At 43.4% G+C, this 24,464-nt stretch overlaps 1 long non-coding RNA gene and 1 other non-coding gene across 2 annotated transcripts in view; one reads left to right on the forward strand and one right to left on the reverse strand.

Annotated features, from left to right (window-relative positions):
* Window positions 1-24,464, reverse strand: part of LOC140392632 (uncharacterized) — a 147,704-nt gene that overhangs the window by 86,593 nt on the left and 36,647 nt on the right. The gene's annotated exons all lie outside the window — the stretch shown is intronic.
* On the forward strand, window positions 5,312-5,448 carry LOC140393437 (small nucleolar RNA SNORA57). The gene has a single exon (XR_011935618.1). It is a non-coding gene; the product is annotated as a small nucleolar RNA SNORA57 (small nucleolar RNA).

The following is a 24,464-nucleotide window of genomic DNA, read 5'->3' on the forward strand; positions in this document are numbered from 1 at the left end:
TGATCAAAGCCTGTGATTTACAGATGGTAATAGTCTTCTTTGCAGAGTTATTCATTCAGGGTCCCGCAGGTTAGCAAATACAGTACTTACAAGCAGCAGGCTTTCGGGAGAGACATTTTAGCTCCTATCAGGGGCCTTCAGCTCAAGGTTCACATTCAGGCCTATATCTTTCTGTATAGGCACTTTATTTCACATCAAACCTTGCTTTCAGGTTGTGGGCTAACCTCAAGCCTGTATAGTCTCACGAGAATGACACCCAAACTTCTGGAGAGAGTCAGCCCCCACAGTGGCCTTGTGTAGAGAACTAGTTGGATCTTTTTTGGAGAGAGCTCGTTAGACCCCTTAATCCACGCTACAGAATCAAACGTGAAACCAAACTGAAACCTCATAAAACATGCCAGTGGGATAATGTCCAATCATCACCTGTTACCAGGCAGAGCACAGCCTTTTGGGTGATTCATTGGCCACCAGCCAAATCAAACCAAGTCATCACCGACACCAGCCAGTCTGGCATCACCAGTCTAAAACAACACATCCCTCTGGAATCTTCTGTTTGAATTTAAGGCACAGGCTACTGCTTCCTTTTGCTTGAATTAAAGTGGCAGGCTGCCTGAAAGACATGTCCATAAATCATCCATGATTCAAAAATAAAAGAAAGAGGTAATAAGGGAAGAAACAGGGAATGAACAAGAACAAACAGGCAGGATCCTGACAAATGTCTAATCACTGATAACTTGTTTCAAAAAATTGGCAAAAGGAATTTACTTTGAAACTGGCAAAAGATTTGCTATTGATAGAAAATATTCCGATAATTTAACTTTGAAAATATTTTTGCGACTAAAACTATAACAAAAACTTGTCCCAGTACTATAATACTGTACAGTGTTCTACAAAAAGTGATACCTCAAAACATATTTTTTTTCTTAATTTGCCTTCATCTGCCATGTTTATGGGACAATAAAACTGCATAATTGAAGTACCATAAAGGCACTATTAGAACAGCTCCATTGATACTGCACAAATTCAACATGTTATTTAATTTTGAGCATTGCAGATGTGGAAGATTTCAGGTTCAATCCAATTGAGCTAATCTCAGCCAGGGTTGGGGGCTATGATTGACCTCAATGCTTCTAGTATTGGGGAACGGTAAGAAGTCTGACAACACCAGGTTGAAATCCAACATGTTTGTTTCAAATCACTAGCTTTCGGTAGAGGATACCTCTTCATTCACCTGAGGAAGGAGCAGCGCTCCGAAAGCTAGTGATTCGAAACAAACCTGTTGGACTTTAACCTGGTGTTGTAAGACTTCTTACTGTGCTCACCCCAGTCTAACACCGGCATCCCCACATCATGGTATTGGGGGAGGCAAAAGCAGGAGGTGATGCCCAGGATTCATCACCCTGAAAATTATAGCAGCCTTATCATTACACTATCACCACAGTTCAAATCCCACCATTGCAAGTTGTGAAAATGGACTCAAATAAAATTGGTAATTTACAGGCTGGTTCAGGAAAATAACCATTAAAGCTTCTGGACGGTCTTAAAAACCCAACTGATTTATTAATGCCCTTCAGGAAAGCAAACCTGCCATACATACCTAGTCCAGTTTCCATGACTCCAGTCCCATACTAAGTGGTTAACATTTAATGTTCCCACGGCAACTGGTAATTGGAAACAAGTGCTGCTTGGCCTGTGATGGCCACTTCCAAAGAACAAAAAAAAAGTCATGCTCATTGTGAATGTATAAAGGTATCATTTGAAAACAGGAGTAGGCTTGGCTGTGATGCTCCAATCTATCCCTGCATGCCCTCTTCAAATATCAGACTGGCACTCACAAAACTACCTATGAAGAATGCGACTCTGAGCAAGGTATCAAGAGACTACCATACTTTGGAAAATATGTGAATCCAAAGACAACAAAACAAAATTGGGTGCAAAAAGACATAACTCAAGCTTAACAGGCCAATGAGTGAAATCTTCCTGATATCATGCTTTGCATGCATAAAAAAATTGCAGATAATTTACTCTCTTGCTTAATGTTCCATAGAAACATACGCAGCTGTCTAACAGTATTTCCATTAACCACCAATATAATGTTAAATTTACATTTTCAATGAGGGTACCTCAACACATCCATTGAATTAATCATTTTAATCAATGCCAAGTGTGACAACCACAACTAAAAATAAAACTCCTTCCGTGCAGAAACTAAATATGGCACTGCTTAAAAATAATTTGTGCACTGGAGTGATCACAACATCATTGCTTTTTCTCTAGGTTCAATAAACGACTACCAAAGGTAAAGAAAGATTGACATGCTTGGCTTGAGCACATAATCTAACTTGCACTTCTAAAGCAAGGGAATGCTACATTATCAGAGATGCCATCTTTCAAATGAAAGAATGAAAGAGAAAAGGAACTTGCATATATTACACACTTCTTCACTGCAGGATGTCCAAAACTACTTTACATCCGATAAAATAGACTTAAGAGCGATAACAATTATAATTTACATAATTGCAGCAGCCAATATATGCACAAGACTGCACAAACAGCAATGAGATAAATGATCATATAGTTTACTTTTGGTGGCATTAGTTGAGTGGTAAATATTGGCCAGGACACTAAGCAAAATCCCCTGCACTTCTTTGAATAGTGAGAAAACAAGCTATCTGCAATAAACCATGACCTCAAGCAACAGCAGTTACACCGGGTTGTGAAGGCAACAATCATCGAGAATGCGACAATAATTGACTGAATAGATTATGTGTACAGTCTTATCTCCACTTAGAAAATTGGCTCTGGTTTATGTTGTATTTATTGATCTCAAAAAATGCTGTCAAGAGCTGGTCTTGGGTTAAGAAACTGGAAAGGGATTGGGGGCGGAAAAAAAACAAGAGTGCCTGACCGGTAACTCGTGGTCGATTCGGAAGGTACAGGTGTGAGAAACTTAAAGGTAGACAGGATCACATTTGGCTGTGATGCCTTTGATGATTAAAAAGTCCAGCAATAATAGGGGTTTTCTGGCTTCTATGGAGCAACCAGTGCCTTCAGAAGGGATAGGGTAGCTGAGTAGAGGTTTGGGGGGGGGGGGGGGTCTGGTCTTACCTGCAAATGAAAATATTCTCTCTATTTCTACCCTATCAAAGCCTTTATTGTTTAAAGACCACTACGAGGTCTCCCTTCAGCCTTCGCTTTTCTAGAGAAAAGAGCTGCAGTTTGTTCAATCTTTTCTGATAGGTCTCAGTTCTGGTATCATTGTTGTTTGCACTTTCTCCAGTGCCTCTATATCTTTTCTATAATATGGAGACCAGTATGACCTCAGTGTTGCTACCTTTAGTGATTCACCCAGCTCTGTTACTTCTAGTGATATAACCGGTATGACTTCCTTTCGTGATTTGTACACCTTTACCAAGTGGTCTCTCCGATCTTGACTCCACTAAGACACATTTTTAGAGAGTCCTCATTTTTATCAATATGTATCATTTCACTTCTCACTGCAGTTTATCTATCAATTATCATGTTCATTCTACAAGTTAACTAGAAACTTCCTAAATTTTAATCACAATCCTCCTTTGCTCTAACTACATCCAACCTGCTGTTACCTGCAAATTTTGTATTGTACTTCCAATTCCAGAGTTCAAATACATTTAGGTAAATAGAGAATGGCAGTGGTCTCAACATTGGTCGGTGAGGAAAACTACTCCCACCATTTACCCTTAATCCCTCTACTTCCTCTCTTCAGTTACCATGACCTCTGATTCCACATATTCTGACCCAAGTCATTATGCAGATGATGCAGGGGCAGCATGATAGCACAGTGGTTAGTACTGTTGCTTTACAGCGCCAGGGACCCGGGTTTGATTCCCGGCTTGGGTCACTGTCTGTGTGGAGTCTGCACATTCCCCCTGTATCTGCGTCGGCTTCCTCCCGGTGCTCCGGTTTCCTCCCGCAAGTCCCGAAAGACGTGCTTGTTAGGTGAATTGGACATTCTGAATGCTCCCTGTGTGTACCCGAACAGGCACCAGGAATGTGGAGACTAGGAGATTTTCACAATAACTTCATTGATGTATTAATGTAAGCCTACTTGCGACACTAATAAAGATTATTTTGCAGTATGTTATCAAAGGCTTTTCGGCAATGCAAATTTATCAGGCTCGCTACATTGCCCTTATCTACCCTTCCTGATACTTTGTCAGTACGTTTGGTGAAACATGATATTCCCTCCTGCAATCCATGCTGACTATTCCGTAATATCTTTCCATTTTCTAGGTGTTTTTCTGTAACATCATTGAGTCAGGATTCCATTATCATTTGCGTGCCTCATCCAAATGGTGACCCTTCTGACTTCATGCAATGTTTCATTAGTAACACATAAGTGTCATCTTCGATTATGTGTTCAGGTCCTACAAAAGATAGCCACTAAGTAAAATGATCTAGCCTAAATATTTGCTTCATATTTTTATAATGTTTTAGTATTTGTATTTCCATTATCATTTGTTAATTATTGCTTTTTGGGAACAAAAGCTATTTTATGATTGGTTTGATAAAAAATATCTCCTTCAATACTCAACTCTTAAATTTGCAGTCTCAATCTTCACACAAATCAGTTCTGCGGACGCAATCGAGACTCCAGGATGGTATGTTGCTTCCCTGGTGCAAGGGTCAAGGATGTCTCAGAGTGGCTGCCGGACATTCTGGGGGAGGGGGGGGTGAACAGCCAGCTGTCGTGGTGCACTTAGGCACCAACGATATAGTTAGAAAACGGGACGAGGTCCTACAAGCTGAATTCAGGGAGTTAGGAGTTAACATCATTGAGCACACTGGGCTAAATCGCTGGCTTTGAAAGCAGACCAAGGCAGGCCAGCAGCACGGTTCAATTCCCGTACCAGCCTCCCTTAACAGGCGCCGGAATGTGGCGACTAGGGGCTTTTCACAGTAACTTAATTGAAGCCTACTTGTGACAATAAGCGATTTTCATTCATTTCAACTACAAAGTAGGACCTCAAAGGTAGTAATCTCAGGATTTCTACCAGTGCCAGGAGCTAGTTAGAGTAGGAATGTCAGGATAGATAGGATGAATGCGTGGCTCGAGAGATGGTGCAAGAGGGAGGGATTCAAATTCTTGGGGCATTGGAACCGGTTCTGGGGAGGTGGGACCAGTACAAACCGGACGGTCTGCACCTGGGCAGGACTGGAACCGATGTCCTAGGGGGGTGTTTGCTAGAGCTGTTGGGGACGGTTTAAACTAATGTGGCAGGGGGCTGGGAACCGATGGAGGGAGATGGAAGGTAGTAAAACAGGGACAGGCCCTCCAGTTCTTGACATGCCTGTGTCTGCCTGTGGCCTGTGCGTGTTTATAAGCGAGGCAGAAAAATCTCAGTGAAAATGTCTTTGGTACCAGTGAGCTGCCATCTTTTGGTCCTATCCTCATTGGCTGAGACACCCGGTTACTGGGATCGTGCTATGCTCAGGCTTGATGGGCTGAGTTGTGTTCTCTTATTTCTTGTGTATTGGGGGTGACTGGCTTGTTGAGTGAGCTTTCTGTGGGGAGTGAATAATATCTCTAATACCATCACCTGTGCCCCCCCCCCCAAAAAAAAATAGGGACAGAAACAAAAGGCAGTAAGAGGGAAAGTGTAAGGCAGAGATGCCATAGTCAAAAATCAAAAAGGGTGACAGTACAAGGTACAGTGACTGAGGGGAGCTCAGTGAATAGGCCCAGTAATACTAAAAGGAATAAAACGGGAACTAAAAACATTAATGGTAAGCGACGCGGCAGGTTGTTACATGAAGATATGGGTTCAACGACAAGGAAATTTAGGAGAAAAGTTAAGAGGAAATATAACTTGGGAGGGGTTACTGATCGAGGTGTTAAGATTCAAAACAGAGATATAAAAGCCGGCATAAGTGTACTTTACATGAATGTTCGTAGTATTCAGAGAACATAGAAAATACAGCACAGAACAGGCCCTTCGGCCCACGCTGTTGTGCCGAACCTTTGTCCTAGATTAATCATAGATTATCATTGAATTTACAGTGCAGGAGGCCATTCGGCCCTTTGAGTCTGCACCGGCTCTTGGAAAGAGCACCCTACCCAAACTCAACACCTCCACCCAACACCAAGGGCAATTTTGGACACTAAGGGCAATTTAGCATGGCCAATCCACCTAACCTGCACATCTTTGGACCGTGGGAGGAAACCGGAGCACCCGGAGGAAACCCACGCAGACACTGGGAGGATGTGCAGACTCCGCACAGACAGTGATCCAAGCCGGAATCGAGCCTGGGACCCTGGAGCTGTGAAGCAATTGTGATATCCACAATGCTACCGTGCTGCCCTTAAGAACAAATACATCTACACTATATCATTTTACCGTCATCCATGTACCTATCCAATAGCTGCTTGAAGGTCCCTAATGTTTCCGACTCAACTACTTCCACAGGCAGTGCATTCCATGCCCCCACTACTCTCTGGGTAAAGAACCTACCTCTGACATCCCCCCCCCTATATCTTCCACCTTTCACCTTAAATTTATGTCCCCTTGTAATAGTTTGTTCCACCCGGGGAAAAAGTCTCTGACTGTCTCCTCTATCTATTGCCCTGATCATCTTATAAACCTCTATCAAGTCACCCCTCATCCTTCTCCGTTCTAATGAGAAAAGGCCGAGCACCCTCAAACTTTCCTCATAAGACCTACTCTCCATTCCAGGCAACATCCTGGTAAATCTCCTTTGCACCTTTTCCAAAGCTTCCACATCCTTCCTAAAATGAGGCGACCAGAACTGTACACAGTACTCCAAATGTGGGGACTTCCAGGTGCGGCTATGCAGAGCTAGGTCCCATATTCGGTAGCTCCAGCTTAGAACGGACTTTTGGGCTCTTTTACAGGGCCCCCACGGCATTTGTTTGACATTTCCCGGTGTGGCAGGAAGACTGCAACATTCCCCTGACAGTGTCGCCCAGGAATGTTATGTCTTTTGGCTACCAGACCCGGCAGAAACAGTAAACGATTTGGCTGTAACTGCAGGATAAACAGAGCCTCTTCCAGCATGCAGGCGGGGGAAGGGCAAGCTTAAAGCTGCAACCTGACCTGAGGGCCTTTATCAAAGTTGAATTCTAACAGCAGAGGGAACAACTGTGAAAAGATCTCACCAAGGCCACTGAAGAAGCGGGGACGAGGCTTCCGGTGGCGGCCATGGAGGAGTAGGTCGCGCATTCGGCAGCTCCCTTCTGGAACGGACACTTAGACCTTTTTCAGAGTTTCCACAGACATTTTGGGGCAGATTGGTGAAGCGAACACTGCCAAAAGGATTCCCTCTCGAGACTTCCGGTTGCAGCTATGCGGAGCTAAGTCGCACATTCGGCGGTTCCCGCAAAAACGGACTTTTGGGCTCTTTTCTGGCCCCCAAGGGCACTTTTTCGACGTTTCCCGGTGTGGGAACGAGTTAATAATAGCTCCCCGTTAGTATATAGCTTTAACTAGGAGTGGGGTGACAAAAAAAGTACTCCAAATGTGGCCTTACCAAAGTTTTGTGCAGCTGCATCATCACCTCACGGCTCTTAAATTCAATCCCTCTGTTAATGAACGCGAGCACACCATAGGCCTTCTTCACAGCTCTATCCACTTGAGTGGCAACTTTCAAAGATGTATGAACATAGACCCCAAGATCTCTCTGCTCCTCCACATTGCCAAGAACTCTACCGTTAACCCTGTATTCCGCATTCATACTTGTCATTCGAAAATGGACAACCTCACACTTTTCAGGGTTAAACTCCATCTGCCAATTCTCAGCCCAGCTCTGCATCCTATCTATGTCTCTTTGCAGCCGACAACAGCCCTCCTTACTATCCACAACTCCACCAATCTTCGTATCATCTGCAAATTTACTGACCCACCCTTCAACTCCCTCATCCAAGTCATTAATGAAAATCACAAACAGCAGAGGACCCAGAACTGATCCCTGAGGTACGCCACTGGTAACTGGGATCCAGGCTGAATATTTGCCATCCACCACCACCCTCTGACTTCTATCGGTTAGCCAGTTCGTTATCCAACTGGCCAAATTTCCCACTATCCCATGCCTCCTTACTTTCTGCAGAAGCCTACCATGGGGAACCTTATCAAATGCCTTACTAAAATCCATGTACACTACATCCACTGCTTTACCTTCATCCACATGCTTGGTCACCGCCTCAAAGAATTCAATAAGACTTGTAAGGCAAGACCTACCCCTCACAAATCTGTGCTGACTGTCCCTAATCAAGCAGTGTCTTTCCAGATGCTCAGAAATCCTATCCTTCAGTACCCTTTCCATGACTTTGCCTACCACCGAAGTAAGACTAACTGGCCTGTAATTCCCAGGGTTATCCCTAGTCCCTTTTTTGAACAGGGGCACAACATTTGCCACTCTCCAATCCCCTGGTACCACCCCTGTTGACAGTGAGGACGAAAAGATCATTGCCAACGGCTCTGCAATTTCATCTCTTGCTTCCCATAGAATCCTTGGATATATCCCGTCAGGCCCGGGGGACTTGTCTATCCTCAAGTTTTTCAAAATGCCCAACACATCTTCCTTCCTAACAAGTATTTCCTCGAGCTTACCAATCTGTTTCACACTGTCCTCTCCAACAATATCGCCCCTCTCATTTGTAAATACAGAAGAAAAGTACTCTTCAAGACCTCTCCTATCTCTTCAGACTCAATACACAATCTCCCGCTACTGTCCTTGATCGGACCTACCCTCGCTCTAGTCATTCTCATATTTCTCACATATGTGTAAAAGGCCTTGGGGTTTTCCTTGATCCTACCCGCCAAAGATTGTTCATGCCCTCTCTTAGCTCTCCTAATCCCTTTCTTCAGTTCCCTCCTGGCTATCTTGTATCCCTCCAATGCCCTGTCTGAACCTTGTTTCCTCAGCCTTACATAAGTCTCCTTTTTCCTCTTAACAAGACATTCAACCTCTCTTGTCAACCATGGTTCCCGCACTTGACCATCTCTTCCCTGCCTGACATGGACATACATATCAAGGACACGTAGTACCTGTTCCTTGAACAAGTTCCACATTTCACTTGTGTCCTTCCCTGACAGCCTATGTTCCCAACTTATGCACTTCAATTCTTGTCTAACAACATCGTATTTACCCTTCCCCCAATTGTAAACCTTGCCCTGTTGCACGCACCTATCCCTCTCCATTACTGAAGTGAAAGTCACAGAATTGTGGTCACTATCTCCAAAATGCTCCCCCACTAACAAATCTATCACTTGCCCTGGTTCATTACCAAGTACTAAATCCAATATTGCCCCTCCTCTGGTCGGACAATCTACATACTGTGTTAGAAAAGCTTCCTGGACACACTGCACAAACACCACCCCATCCAAGCTATTTGATCTAAAGAGTTTCCACTCAATATTTGGGAAGTTAAAGTCACCCATGACTACTACCCTGTGACTTCTGCACCTTTCCAAAATCTGTTTCCCAATTTGTTCCTCCACATCTCTGCTACTATTGGGGGGCCTATAGAAAACTCCTAACAAGGTGACTGCTCCTTTCCTATTTCTGACTTCAACCCATACTACCTCAGTAGGGTGATACTCCTCGAACTGCCTTTCTGCAGCTGTTATACTATCTCTAATTAACAATGCCACCTCCCCCCCACCTCTTTTACCACCCTCCCTAATCTTATTGAAACATCTATAACCAGGGACCTCCAACAACCATTTCTGCCCCTCTTCTATCCAAGTTTCCTTGATGGCCACCACATCGTAGTCCCAAGTATCGATCCATGCCTTAAGTTCACCCACCTTATTCCTGATGCTTCTTGCGTTGAAGTATACACACTTCAACCCATCTCCATGCCTGCAAGTACTCTCCTTTGTCAGTGTTCCCTTCCCCACTGCCTCATTACACGCTTTGGCGTCCTGAATATCGGCTACCTTAGTTGCTGGACTACAAATCCGGTTCCCATTCCCCTGCCAAATTAGTTTAAACCCTCCCGAAGAGTACTAGAAAACCTCCCTCCCAGGATATTGGTGCCCCAATGGTTCAGATGCAACCCGTCCTGCTTGTACAGGTCCCACCTTCCCCAGAATGCGCTCCAATTATCCAAATACCTGAAGCCCTCCCTCCTACACCATTCCTGCAGCCACGTGTTCAACTGCACTCTCTCCCTATTCCTAGCCTCGCTATCACGTGGCACCAGCAACAAATCAGAGATGACAACTCTGTCTGTCCTGGCTTTTAGCTTCCAGCCTAACTCCCTAAACTTGTTTATTACCTCCACACCCCTTTTCCTACCTATGTCGTTGGTACCAATGTGAACCACGACTTCTGGCTGCTCCCCCTCCCCCTTAAGGATCCTGAAGACACGATCCGAGACATCCCTGGCCCTGGCACCCGGGAGGCAACATACCTTCCGGGAGTCTCGCTCGCGACCACAGAATCTCCTATCTATTCCCCTAACCATTGAATCTCCTACAACTATTGCTTTTCTATTCTCCCCCCTTCCCTTCTGAGCCCCAGAGCCAGACTCAGTACCAGAGACCTGGCCGCTAGGGCCTTCCCCCGGTAGGTCATCCCCCCAAAAGCATCCAAAACGGTATACTTGTTTTGAAGGGGAACGGCCACGTTCGGAATAAGGTAAATGAGTTGATGGCGCAAATCATCGTGAATGACTATGATTTAGTGGCCATTACTGAAACATGGTTAAAGGATGGTCACGACTGGGAGTTAAATATCCGAGGGTATCAAACTATTTGGAAGGACAGAGTGGATGGTAAGGGAGGTGGTGTAGCTCTGTTATTTAAGGATACCATCCGGGCAATTGTAAGGGACGACATCGCTGCTATGGAGGATAAGGTTGAATCCATTTGGGTGGAAATCAGGAATAGTAAGGCCAAAAATTCACTGATGGGAGTAGTCTATAGGCCACCAAATAGTAACATTATGGTGGGGCAGGCAATTAACAAAGAAATAACGGATGCATGTAGAAATGGTACAGCAGTTATCATGGGGGATTTTAATCTCCATGTCGATTGGTTTAACCAGGTCGGTCAAGGCAGCCTTGAGGAGGAGTTTATAGAATGTATCCACGATAGTTTCCTAGAACAGTATGTAATGGAACCAACAAGGGAACAAGCGGTCCTAGATCTGGTCCTGTGTAATGAGACAGGATTGATTAATGATCTCATAGTTAGGGATCCTCTCGGAAGGAGCGATCACAATATGGTGGAATTTAAAATACAGATGGAGGGTGAGAAGGTAAAATCAAACACTAGTGTTTTGTGCTTAAACAAAGGAGATTACAATGGGATGAGAGAAGAACTAGCTAAGGTAGACTAGGAGCAAAGACTTTATGGTGAAACAGTTGAGGAACAGTGGAGAACCTTCCAAGCGATTTTTCACAGTGCTCAGCAAAGGTTTATACCAACAAAAAGGAAGGACAGTAGAAAGAGGGAAAATCGACCATGAATATCTAAGGAAATAAGGGAGAGTTATCAAATTGAAGGAAAAAGCATACAAAGTGGCAAAATTAGTGGGAGACTAGAGGACTGGGAAATCTTTTGGGGGCAACAGAATGCTACTAAAAAAGCTAGAAAGAAGAGTAAAATAGATTTTGAGAAGAAACTTGCTCAGAATATAAAAACAGATAGTAAAAGTTTCTACAAATATATAAAACAAAAATGAGTGGCTAAGGTAAATATTGGTCCTTTAGGAGGACGAGAAGGGAGATTTAATAATGGGAGATGAGGAAATGGCTGAGGAACTGAACAGGTTTTTTGGGTCGGTCTTCACAGTGGAAGACACAATTAACATGCCAGTGACTGATAGAAATGAGGCTATGACAGGTGAGGACCTTGAGATGATTGTTATTACTAAGGAGGTAGTGATGGGCAAGCTAATGGAGCTAAAGGTAGACAAGTCTCCTGGCCCTGATGGAATGTACCCCAGAGTGCTAAAAGAGATGGCTAGGGAAATTGCAAATGCACTAGTGATAATTTACCAAAATTCACTAGACTCTGGGGTGGTCCCGGCAGATTGGAAATTAGCAAACGTGACACCACTGTTTAAAAAAGGAGGTAGGCAGAAAGCGGGTAATTATAGGCCAGTGAGCTTAACTTCGGTAGGAGGGAAGATGATGGAATCTATCATCAAGGAAGAAATAGCGAGGCATCTGGATGGAAATTGTCCCATTGGGCAGACGCAGCATGGGTTCATAACGAGCAGGTCGTGCCTAACTAATTTAGTGGAATTTTTTGAGGGCATTACCAGTGCGGTAGATAACGGGGAGCCAATGGGTGTGGTATATCTGGATTTCCAGACAGCCTTTGACAAGGTGCCACACAAAAGGTTGCTGCATTAAGATAAAGATGCATGGCATTAAGGGTAAAGTAATAGCATGAATAGAGGATTGGTTAATTAATAGAAAGCAAAGTGTGGGGATTAATGGGTGTTTCTCTGGTTGGCTAGTGGTGTCCCTCAGGTATCAGTGTTGGGCCCACAATTGTTCACAATTTACATAGATGATTCGGAGTTGGGGAACAAGGTCAATGTGTCCAAGTTTGAAGACGACACTAAGATGAATGGGAAAGCAAAAAGTGCAGAGGATACTGGAAATCTGCAGAGGGATTTGGATAGGTTAAGTGAATGGGCTAGGGTCTGGCAGATGGAATGCAATGTTGACAAATGTGAGGTTATCCATTTGGTAGGAATAACAGCAAAAGGGATTATTATTTAAATGATAAAATATTAAAACATGCTGCTGTGCAGAGAGACCTGGGTGTGCTAGTGCATGAGTCGCTAAAAGTTGGTTTACAGGTGAATCAGAAGGCAAATGGAATTTTGTCCTTCATTGCTAGAGGGATGGAGTTTAAGACTAGGGAGGTTATGCTGCAATTATATACGGTGTCAGTGAGGCCACACCTGGAGTATTGTGTTCAGTTTTGGTCTCCTTACTTGAGAAAGGAGGTACTAGCACTGGAGGGTGTGCAGAGAATATTCACTAGGTTAATCCCAAAGCTGAAGGGGTTGGATTACGAGGCGAGGTTGAGTAGACTGGGACTGTACATGTTGGAATTATGAAGCATATGGGGGGATCTTATAGAAACATATAAAATTATGAAGGGAATAGATAGGATAGATGTGGGCAGGTTGTTTCCACTGGCGGGTGAAAGCAGAACTAGGGGGCATAGCCTCAAAATAAGGGGAAGTAGATTTAGGACTAAGTTTAGGAGGAACTTCTTCACCCAAAGGGTTGTGAATCTATGGAATTCCTTGCCCAGTGAAGCAGTTGAGGCTCCTTCATTAAATGTTTTTAAGATAAAGATAGATAGTTTTTTGAAGAATAAAGGGTTATGGTGTTCGGGCCGGAAAGTGGAGCTGAGTCCACAAAAGATCAGCCATTGAATGGTGGAGCAGGCTCGAGGGGCCAGATGGCCTACTCCTGCTCCTAGTTCTTACGAATCAGAATATAAAAAATGATACACATGCTCGTTTAATAAGCAGGATTCACATGTTTGGTTCATAGAAATGCATAAAGCAAATTCCTAAGCATTTGCATATTTCCCTGTAGAAAACTGTGGATTCAGGTACTCAATTCTCCAAATTTGAGTAAAATACTTATTAATCCAAAATTGCGGCCAAAACAATACTTCTAACTCATTGTCGAAAATATTTTCTTTCAATATGAAAGGCACTATCTAAATGTGTATATTATCTGATAGTAGATTATCATAAGTAATGTTGCTCAACCCCAAACACTATAAATTATCATTGATTTTCAATCAAAGTCATTAATCTTCTGGTGCATTTCGTATATAAATGAAACAGTTTTTATTTTGCCAGTTTTCTCCCAAATAGTCATAGTTCACAGAGCCTAGAAAGGGCGAGGTTTTAATTAATTCAAAACCAATTCACACACACAAAGTTAAATTCGGACCTGAAGTATCGGAAAGTTATTTTTTAAACGGGAAGCACCGTAACAAAACGCAATCCTGCCCATATCTGTCCACACATATGCACGTGCACTTTTCAGCAGGAGCCATTAGGTAACAAACAGGAATAGAAATTTGAGGTTACATTTTCTTACCTAGCCCAAGAATCCCCTAAAGTTCCTGAGTTTAAATAAATTAGGTTTGGGCTAATCAAGGGATTTTAACATGGGACCTTGCCGATTCTGCTGAGCAACACAGAAGTGCATTTCGGGGCTGGTTTAGCACACTGGGCTAAATAGCTGGCTTTTAAAGCAGACCAAGGCAGGCCAGCAGCACGGTTCAATTCCCGTACCAGCCTCCCCGAACAGGCACCGGAATGTGGCGACTAGGGGTTTTTCACAGTAACTTCATTTGAAGCCTACTTGTGACAATAAGCGATTTTCATTTCATTTGTCACCTGAACTCTCAAGGAAATGCTCGGTTCATCAACTTTAAAGCATATAATAAGTATCAGTTAGAAAGTGAAATTGCCAAAACTATCCATTAATGAAAATAGTTTAAACATTGACTCACCTCAAAGTCATTTAGCAATGATTTCCATTTTCCTTCAGAATTTAGTGTTAATACGTTCAGAGAAGTACACATGTATTGACCGACAAAACAAATTTCAGCGATCTGATTTATTTGTTTTCTATATCACCTGGATAGATTAAAATAAAGCAGGCCAACTGCAGTAAAACAGAAAACATGGAACACTCAGGTCAAGCAGGTCTATGAGCAAGGAACAAACCAGAGTTGATGTTTCATCAGAACACCATGAAATATTACTGTTTTTCTCTCCTTACAGATGCAACCTGACTTGAGTATTTCCAGTATTTTGTGTTTATTCAGATTATCATTGCATATTATCTGAAGTAACAAACTTCACTGCACTGAATTTAGATAATTAGTGAAAGTCCCAAAGTGCCTTTTAAATGGTGAATCCTTCAGTTGCTGGTGGGTTGGTGAAAGCAAATGGTATACAAATCAATTACATTTTCTACTACTTGCCAGTTTACTTAAACCCTGAATCAAATCCATGCCAAATTAAACCAAATTAGCCACAGGCATTATTTCAATAGACACACAAGACAAAGGATACGGAGTGGATGGCTGTCAATGCATTTCAAATCAGATAATCGAATTAGGAGCCACGATGACTCAATAATGGTGTAATGACCACCAAGTAAAGCTGTTAGAAATACTATTTTGGAAAGCTCCAATGTTGGAAATGTATCAACAAGAACTGAGCTGGGAAAAGTGTCAACAATTTGGGAAATATAGATTGCTAAATTAGCAACGCTTCAGAACATCAAATCCCCAAGCAAGTGTGCAAGCCGGTTTAGCTGCAACATTTCTGTCTGCTTGACCTATTGACATAAACTGGATTCTACTGTCTGTACATCCACAAGATATGAGTATTGCTCTGTATTAACATACAGAAGAACAAGGCATAAAATACAAATGAGACAAATTATAAACTAAAATGGATAATCAGGTGGAATTTATTCACCCAAAGGACAATCATGTTGTGGAATAAGTAGCCAGAGTCAGCCACTTAAATTGTTACATAAAATTACATCATACTTACAGAACAGGGTAAATTCAGCACAATGGGTCCCTGCCTGTGTTTATGCACTGCATGAGCCTGCTCGCACTCTTCTTCATCTCACAACATCAACTCATCTTTCGTTTGCTTTCTCCCTCATGGGTTTATCCGGCTTCCAGGTAAACAGTATCAATGGGTTGAGATAATTTAATGTATTTCTTAAAACTAAAGAGTTAGAGAAGTTAATTGGGAAAGGGGCAATCTCTGAAAAAGGCACTGGCAGGGCCCAATTGACTTATTATATCTAGCAATTCATACAATTATGCACTTGGAATACTTTTTAATTTCTACTGAATTTAAGATTAATAATCCTCTATTCTTGAGTGTACAGGTACAAAAACATGTGACAATTCTGCTATAATTTATACAAATCTCCATTAGGCCAATGCACCCCCAAGAGGTTTCTCTTCTCAATACTACCAAGTGACCCATACCTACTGAGAAGCATGCATGCCTGGACATTGGATATGGATTATGGATAAGACCACTTGAACAAGATAGCAGAGAATTATCAGCGTTCATGGAGTCGCATCTACACAACATTTAGTTCGTTCAGGCAAAATGGAGAGAATGATTGAAATGTTGCAATTGCTAATTGCTGTCTTGAAAGTTCATTGTTCTTTGTATATGAAGCACAGATCACATGCTCTACTGCGATAAATGCTCTGTCTGGTGAATTTTCATAGAAACCTGTCCCTTAAATTCCAAACAAATATCTACTTATAATGGTTGCTCTCATTTACTAATGGCCCAGATTTTGTGGTCAGTGGCTGTCAGCTGACCTCGCAGAAAACTGCCCACGAAGACCTAGCAAACTTCATGGCAGCATGGATTTCACCAATGACTAGAGCGAGGGTAGGTCCGATCAAGGACAGTAGCGGGAGATTGTGTATTGAGTCTGAAGAGATAGGAGAGGTCTTGAACGAGTACTTTTCTTCTGTATTTACAAATGAGAGGGGCGATATTGTTGGAGAGGACAGTGTGAAACAGATTGGTAAGCTCGAGGAAATACTTGTTCGGAAGGAAGATGTGTTGGGCATTTTGAAAAACTTGAGGATAGACAAGTCCCCCGGGCCTGACGGGATATATCCAAGGATTCTATGGGAAGCAAGAGATAAAATTGCAGAGCCGTTGGCAATGATCTTTTCGTCCTCACTGTCAACAGGGGTGGTACCAGGGGATTGGAGAGTGGCGAATGTTGTGCCCCTGTTCAAAAAAGGGACTAGGGATAACCCTGGGAATTACAGGCCAGTTAGTCTTACTTCGGTGGTAGGCAAAGTAATGGAAAGGGTACTGAAGGATAGGATTTCTGAGCATCTGGAAAGACACTGCTTGATTAGGGATAGTCAGCACGGATTTGAGGGGGAGGTCTTGCCTTACAAGTCTTATTGAATTCTTTGAGGAGGTGACCAAGCATGTGGATGAAGGTAAAGCAGTGGATGTAGTGTACATGGATTTTAGTAAGGCATTTGATAAGGTTCCCCATGGTAGGCTTATGCAGAAAGTAAGGAGGCATGGGATAGTGGGAAATTTGGCCAGTTGGATAACGAACTGGCTAACCGAAAGAAGTCAGAGAGTGGTGGTGGATGGCAAATATTCAGCCTGGATCCCAGTTACCAGTGGCGTACCGCAGGGATCAGTTCTGGGTCCTCTGCTGTTTGTGATTTTCATTAATGACTTGGATGAGGGAGTTGAAGGGTGGGTCAGTAAATTTGCAGCCGGTACGAAGATTGGTGGAGTTGTGGATAGTAAGGAGGGCTGTTGTCGGCTGCAAAGAGACATAGATAGGATGCAGAGCTGGGCTGAGAAGTGGCAGATGGAGTTTAACCCTGAAAAGTGTGAGGTTGTCCATTTTGGAAGGACAAATATGAATGCGGAATACAGGGTTAACGGTAGAGTTCTTGGCAATGTGGAGGAGCAGAGAGATCTTGGGGTCTATGTTCATACATCTTTGAAAGTTGCCACTCAAGTGGATAGAGCTGTGAAGAAGGCCTATGGTGTGCTCGCGTTCATTAACAGAGGGATTGAATTTAAGAGCCGTGAGGTGATGATGCAGCTGTACAAAACTTTGGTAAGGCCACATTTGGAGTACTGTGTACAGTTCTGGTCGCCTCATTTTAGGAAGTATGTGGAAGCTTTGGAAAAGGTGCAAAGAAGATTTACCAGGATGTTGCCTGGAATGGAGAGTAGGTCTTACGAGGAAAGGTTGAGGGTGCTAGGCCTTTTCTCATTAGAACGGAGAAGGATGAGGGGCGACTTGATAGAGGTTTATAAGATGATCAGGGGAATAGATAGAGTAGACAGTCAGAGACTTTTTCCCCGGGTGGAACAAACCATTACAAGGGGACATAAATTTAAGGTGAAAGGTGGAAGATATAGGAGGGATATCAGAGGTAGGTTCTTTACCCAGAGAGTAGTGGGGGCATGGAATGCACTGCCTGTGGAAGTAGTTGAGTCGGAAACATTAGGGACCTTCAAGCAGCTATTGGTAGGTACATGGATGACGGTAAAATGATATAGTGTAGATTTATTTGTTCTTAAGGGCAGCACGGTAGCATTGTGGATAGCACAATTGCTTCACAACTCCAGGGTCCCAGGTTCGATTCCGGCTTGGGTCACTGTCTGTGCGGAGTCTGCACGTCCTCCCCATGTGTGCGTGGGTTTCCTCCGGGTGCTCCGGTTTCCTCCCACAGTCCAAAGATGTGCGGGTTAGGTGAATTGGCCAATGATAAATTGCCCTTAATGTCCAAATTGCCCTTGGTGTTGGGTGGAGGTGTTGAGTTTGGGTAGGGTGTTCTTTCCAAGAGCCGGTGCAGACTCAAAGGGCCAAATGGCCTCCTTCTGCACTGTAAATTCAATGATAATCTATAATTAATCTAGGACAAAGGTTCGGCACAACATTGTGGGCCGAAGGGCCTGTTCTGTGCTGTATTTTCTATGTTCTATCCTGACAAATTTAATTCAGTTTTCAGGCTGTTTGGTATTCAGTAGCAGTGATATCATGAAGCAGGTTACCCAGTCAATAACATTGAAGAATTCTCAAAAACAAGCTAGTTTTATTGTTTACTTTTGAGTGGAAAAGAACTGAGACATACATGTACACATGGATTTACAGTAGTATCTGAAGTATCAAACTTTTTTTTTAACCAATTTTTACAATGGAGAAATGTAATATAAAATCTGTTTTTCAGGACCAAAGAGGTTGTTCAGTAATGATCATGACTTAGTACTTAATTAAAAATCCAGCTACATCTTTTTTAACAAGGCATGACATTTTCAAAAGTTTTTTTAGAGCAAGATTAATATCATAAAAATTGGAAGCTCATATCAAATCAGTGATTTTTCATGATTTTCATCTGCAAGGACTTCGGCAACACATCCAATGTAGGAGTGTAAAATCATTTGACAGAAACTTGTGAATTTCTGCATTTAACTGTTCATGTGTAGATGCCAAAGTTGTTGTCAGCTTCAGAGTAACAATGGTGAACACTGACCATTTCACTGTCATTACAACCACAACATCTGGGCCAATATGTTGATGCAACCCTTCCTTTTCACTCTTGGCTCCAAGTTGAGTGCAATGAGATTGGCAGACACGCATTCACATTTTCTTGTGAAACCTGTGACACCATTCCAGGCACACTTCAGCAGTTTAAAATTATTTCGAATTGCTTATTAATAGATTACAAAGTATTTAATTTACATTTATTAAAACTTAAGTTAAAATTTAACTTAGAATTCAAAGCAAAAACCCATCATATAAAAAGGTGATAAATATCAGTGGCAACACAATTAATTCCAAATGAGTACTGGTCCATCACACACAGTAGTCTAATTATGGAGAACAATGATAGCGAGTGCAACTGATCTGAGAGAACAGTGTCAGTCCACAACTGCTCTCCTCGCTTTTCTTTTAAATGCCAATTTTCTAACATGAAGGCATGGATCCTTTCCTGGGGTAAATTTCTATGGCATCTGGTCACCTGCCAGTATCCCTGCATATTGTCATTCTTCGTGTGTGAATTTAGACAGTGAGCGCTGGCAGCAATTATGAAATAGGAACATAGGAAGCAGAAAATTAGGAGCAGAAGCAGCAGGCCTTCAAGTCTGCTCAACCATTCCCATATCCCTTTAACCCGTTTTTTATCAGAAATATATCTATCTCCTTCTTGAAACCATTTAATGAAAGATAAGAGGGTGAGCCTGAACTAGCCCTCATCCAAACCACGTATCTATGTTCCCAAAAATATAACCCAGCTTCCAAGTGAGCACGCTTTTTGTTCTCTGCCCTCGATATGGGATATAAATCCAAATGAAATGCTCCACCACTGCCACAGGTCAAGTCAAATATCTCACCACTGACCAAGAATCAAATCTAGGTGTTTCCCAGTCTCTATGTTCATAGTTTTATCTAGTTCAGCTATCAGAGCAGCAGACTCCAGGTGATTTCAATCTTACCTCTGCTGAGAACCAGCAAGTTCCTTGATGAAACAGCCTCCAACAAGAGCTTATATTTACATAATGTCTTTAATGTATAATAATGTCCCAATTCACTTCATAAAGGTGCAGAGAATAAAATGGGCCCCAAACCAAGGATGATTTTTTATAATGTTTTTATTTAAGATTTTAACATCTTATACAAAATTACAAAAAATACAAACCCCTCAAATCGACTCAAACAATAAAAACCCCAAATAATGACCCTTTAATCAGAGAAGCCAAGCCCCCCCCTTTTTACCTCACCCCCCCCCCCCCCCCCCCACAACAGCTAACAGTGACCAACTCCCTGAAATGCAATATGAATGTTCGCCATCTCCAACAGAACCCTTCAATCGACTCCCTCCGTTTATTTGATCTTCGAGGTGCACAAATTCCATCCAGTCCTCGAACCATGCCGAGGCAATCAGTGCCATTGCCAACTGCCACCAACAAGGCGAAGGCAAGGACATCAGCCCCCGCACCCTTCCGTAGCTCCTGGACATCCAAAACTCCAAAAATGGTCACCGAAGGGCAGGGCTCCAGATCAATGCATAAGATCGCCGACAGTGTTGAAAAATGACTGCCAAAAACCCACTAATTTGAAACAGAACCCGAACATGAGTGGATGGTGCGTGGGCTCCCTTAAACAACGCTTACACTTTTCCTCACACCTCAAAAAAAAACTCATCCTAATCTTAGTCAGGTTCTCCCGGAACACCACTGAGCTGTATCAGGCTCAATCTCGCACATGAAAATGTGGTATTCACCCTCCTCCAGTCTTGGCCCTAATTCTTTCACCCTTTTACCATTTACCCCTACCACTGACCTTAACTCCTCCCCTTCAATCCGTTCTTGCACGCTGGACATGTTGTCCTCCTCTGACCCCAAACAGGAGAGAATCCTCCCCAATAAAAGGTGATGGCAACCAGAAAAAGACCACAAGCATGCTCTTCACAAAGCTCGTACCTGGAGGTACCAAGTACGTCCGAGCCTGCCAACCCAAATTTCTCCTTCAATTTCTCACGGCTGGCAAATTACCCATCCAGGAATATGTCACTCACTCTCTCCAGCCATTTCTCTTCCGTACACCAAATGTAGCGTCCACACCTGCCAGCTCGAACAGGTGATTATCACAACTGGAAACCAGCCTTGAAACTGCCCCCGGCTTAAAATGCTAGTGGGAATTGCCTCCATATCTTTAATGTGGACACCACCACTGGGTTCGCAGTTGGCGCCGTTACCAATGCCATAATTATCTCTTTGCATGACCCAGCCTCCATCTGACCCCAAAGACCCTCCAGAACCCCGCACCACCCCAGCACCTTCTTAGCATTGGCCGCCCAATATAATATAACATGTTTGGCAGCGCCAATCCCCCAGACTGCCTGTCCCTCTGAAGGACCCCTCTCCTAATCCTCGGAACCTTACCCACCCAAATAAAGCTGGAGATAAGCCGCTCGACGTTTCGGAAAAAAAGACATGGACAGGAACATCAGGAGGCACTAGTATAAGAACAAAATCTCAGCAAGATGTTCATCTTAACTAATAGGATCCAGCCCGCCAGGGATAATGGGAGACTATGGCATATCTGCAGATCCGCTTTAACTCTACTCTCTGAACTGGTGTAGTTATAACCTCCATAGCCATGCCCAATACCCTGCCACCTGCACCTCTAAATATGGAAAACTAACCCCCGCTAGCCAAAACAACAACCTCCCAATCCGGCTCTCTTCTCCCCACCATTCGAACCAAAAAATATTCACTCTTCTCAATGTGCAACTTAGAACCAGAGAAGGACCTGAAGCTCTGCAAAATGCCTATGATATTCCCCACCGAAGACCCCGGGTCCCTCACATACGGCAACAAATCATCTGCATTTAATGACACTCGTGCTCCACCCCCATCCCCACCCCACCCCCCCCACCCCACACAGCACCTCACCTCACAATCCCACTTCATGCATTTGAGGCCCTCAAAGCAAAGGCCAATTGCCTGTGCAAACAAGGGAGACAAAGGACACCCCTGCCTCATCCCCAAATGCAATCGGAAAGACCCCAAGCTCGTGGTGTTGGTACAAATACTGGCAAACGGGTCCATATACAACAGCTGCACCCACGACACAAGACCAGGACCCAACTCAAACTTCTCCAGTACTGCAAAGTGGAACCCCAGTCGAACACCTTCTCTGCATTCAAGTACACAACTATCTCCGGTTCCAGCCCGACCACAGGAGTAAGCACCACATTCAACAACCAGCTAGCATTGGAAGATAATTTCGATCCTTTCACAAACCCTGTCTGATCCTCCCCACCATCTCCTGCAGACAGGGATCCAGCCTTAATGCTAACACCTTGGCCAATAACTTGGCATCTACATTTAGCAGAGAGATCAGGCAAGGGTCTGTGGGACCTTTCTCCTTTTTCTGGAGCATAGAAATAGATGTCTGCCCCAACATCTCCAGGAGGGAGCCCCGCTCCAAAGGGTCTCTAAACATGCTTAGCAGCAACAAACGCAACTGATCCACAAAACATCTTATGAAATTCCACCGGGAACCCATCCGGCCTTAAAGATGATAATATTGAGGGGTGACTAAAAACATTGTCAGAGGAGGGTATTAAAGCAAAATTGTGGACTGGATTGGCAGATGGAAAACCCAACTGCCAATGATGTGCTGAAGACAGCATCAAGGACAGGTGAGTAACATTCAGAAACCATCTTCATGAGGTGGCACTGAAATTTTGCGGGGTGGCGGGGGTTACAGAGATCTCAAAGCAAGTGAGGAAATGGGCAGATTAACGACATTGATGAAACTGAAGCACTGTCCTGGCCAACAGTTAAACCTCAACCAGCGCCTACAACAGAGAACGTAATCATTTATTTCACTGCTTATGGAAACATACTATGTGCAAATTAGCTGCCACATTTCCTACATTACAACAGTGTATTTCATGGTATGTACCAAGACTCCCAGCCAGAGTCATTTCCTTCATTTGGAAACTGGGAACCAACAACGTAGGACAGCAAGGACAAAGGTGGCGGGTATGCAGGAAGTGAGGTGGTATAGGATATGGGCAACTGAGTTTTGGATAAGATTAAGTACACGGAAACTGGAGGACAAAAAGCCAATCAGGAGAGTATTCCGAAAGTGTAAAAGGAGGGAAAGGGCTATGGCGCATGCATGCATGAACACACAATTCTCTGTTGAAGCAGAGTTCAATCATTTTTGCATTAAATAGTTGTTTGAAGATGAATATTTAAGGGGAAGCAAAGCAAGCCAGTTGGATCACGTAGAGAAAAATGGTACTATTTGACAGACCAAATGATCCATTTCTGTGCTGTAGCAGTCTACAATACATCATATTTTCAATAACTGGCCAGTCAGTTAATTTGCTGCGGCAATGTCTAGTCCCAAGATCGGGAGTATGCTTTACTTTAAAAAAAAATGTACACCAAACACAAGTATCATTTCAATAGAAACTACTTATAGCACATTAATAAGCAAATACAATGGTCAACATGGGAGGGAAATATTGAATCTAAAACTGCTTGGCACTTGTTCTAAATCATAATTTTTGCCTCCAAACTGCAATTTGTTTTGACCAAAAACATTTGGACCTTCCCCAGGTAGAGTCGTTGCACATGCATCAAAATGCTTCGGACTAGGTTTTGGTATTTTTTCAAGGCAAATCTTGGAAAATTAACTCTACAAAAATGTTTACTGCCAATACCTAGTGGTTTAGGAAATGAGCCATACAGTCCTGAAGTTTCTGCCTTTGACTGCTGATCTGTGCCAAGTTAGCACATCTCAGTCCGGACACATGTAGGGCTTACAAGTGGCATCAGCACTATGTAAAGTAAAAATAAATCTATGGACTTCCGGGTGCGGCGATGACCAGCTAAGTCGCACGTTTCGGCAGCTCCCGGTGGAACGGACTTTTGGGCTCTTGATAGGAGCCCCAACGGCAATTTTAACGGCTAAAAACACCGTGCGGTAAACCAGAAGGGAATTCCCCCTGGACACGGATGGAAAAAGGAGAGGAAAGTGGCCGGATTGCAGCGGATCCTTTGGAACAGCGGCAAGGAAGGCAAGCAAAAACCAAGATGGCGTCGGAAGGTGGCAGTTTCATATGGGGCCCTGAACAACAAGAGTTCTTGAAATGCTGCGTGGAAGAGATAAAAAAGGAAATGAAGAAAGAGCTGTTGGCCCCGATATTGCAGGCGATCGAAGGGCTAAAGGAGGAACAAAAGACCCAGGAGCAGGAGCTTCGGGTCGTGAAGGCGAAGGCAGCCGAGAATGAGGACGATATACAGGGCCTGGTGGTGAAGACGGAGATACAGGAGGCACATCAGAAACGATGTGTGGAGAGGTTGGAGGCACTGGAAAACAACGCAAGGAGGAACAA

This window comes from Scyliorhinus torazame, chromosome 16 (assembly GCF_047496885.1).
Source record: "Scyliorhinus torazame isolate Kashiwa2021f chromosome 16, sScyTor2.1, whole genome shotgun sequence".
Classification (NCBI taxonomy): Eukaryota; Metazoa; Chordata; class Chondrichthyes; order Carcharhiniformes; family Scyliorhinidae; genus Scyliorhinus; species Scyliorhinus torazame.